The following is a 1,059-nucleotide window of genomic DNA, read 5'->3' on the forward strand; positions in this document are numbered from 1 at the left end:
GGACCAAAGAGCTATTGAGTTTTCTTTCAGCTTTTGCAGTGAGCAGCCAGCCACTGTTGGATTACCCAGCCATTGTGTAAAACATTGACTAAACCCCTTTGTATGTATTCATTATATATCACTTCTGTTCTTCTGGAGACTTGTCTAATGCATTATATATAAGTGGAATCCTGCAACGTTTTGTCTTTTGTGTGTTGTTTATTTCACTTAGCACAATGCCTTTAAAAATTCATTGAAGATGTTGATATATATCAGAATTTCCTTACTTTTCAAGGCTGAATAATAGTCATGTATATGTGTGTGTGTGTGTGTGTGTGTGTGTGTGTGTGTGTCTGTGTTATACATAAATATATAGTCATATTTATCTTTCCAACTACTGGTGAGCATTTGTGATGTTTCTACCTTTGGGTTATTGTTCATAATGTTATGAACATCAATGTAGAAGTATTTATTTGAGTTCTTGCTTTCTAGTCTTTCATGTATATACCTAGATAGAATTTCTTTCATTTTAGAGGAATATCAGTAGCCAATTTTATTAGCTTCTTCTTTGTTACATAGACTTTTATGGATGGGTAGCCATTTTGTGAGTATTTTTGTGGTTGTAGTGATTCTTTGTGCAGATAGAGCAAAACTAAACTGTGAAGATATTTCTTCCTCTTATACCAGAGTACCATAATGGATTAATATGTATTAAAAGTATTTCTGGATAGTTCCACATTAGTATAGAAAAAACTTCTTTCTTTTCTCTTTCTTTTATTGTATAATATTCCACTGAGTGGCTGTGTTATAATTTATTTAAGTGAATTAGCATTGTTGGATGATAGTGTAATCTTTTACTATAGTAGAAAAGTCATAATAAAAATCTGCTAACACATAATTGTGTAAGTATGAGATGCATGTAGCATAGAATCCTAAAAACGAAAGACTAGGTCAGCAAGTAAATGCATTTTTCCCAAATACTGAACCCTGTACCAGTTTGTATGGTGTCCTTGCACAGGGGCCATGCTAATCTTTTCTGTGTTATTCTGCTTTTGGTAGATGAGCTGCTGAAGTGAACAC

The 1,059-nt window shown here is 33.1% G+C and overlaps 1 non-coding gene across 1 annotated transcript; it reads right to left on the minus strand.

Annotated features, from left to right (window-relative positions):
- Window positions 1–952: 952 nt before the first annotated feature.
- LOC131912118 (U6 spliceosomal RNA) lies at window positions 953–1,059 on the minus strand. The gene has a single exon (XR_009379530.1). It is a non-coding gene; the product is annotated as a U6 spliceosomal RNA (small nuclear RNA).

This window comes from Peromyscus eremicus, chromosome 5 (genome assembly GCF_949786415.1).
Source record: "Peromyscus eremicus chromosome 5, PerEre_H2_v1, whole genome shotgun sequence".
Classification (NCBI taxonomy): Eukaryota; Metazoa; Chordata; class Mammalia; order Rodentia; family Cricetidae; genus Peromyscus; species Peromyscus eremicus.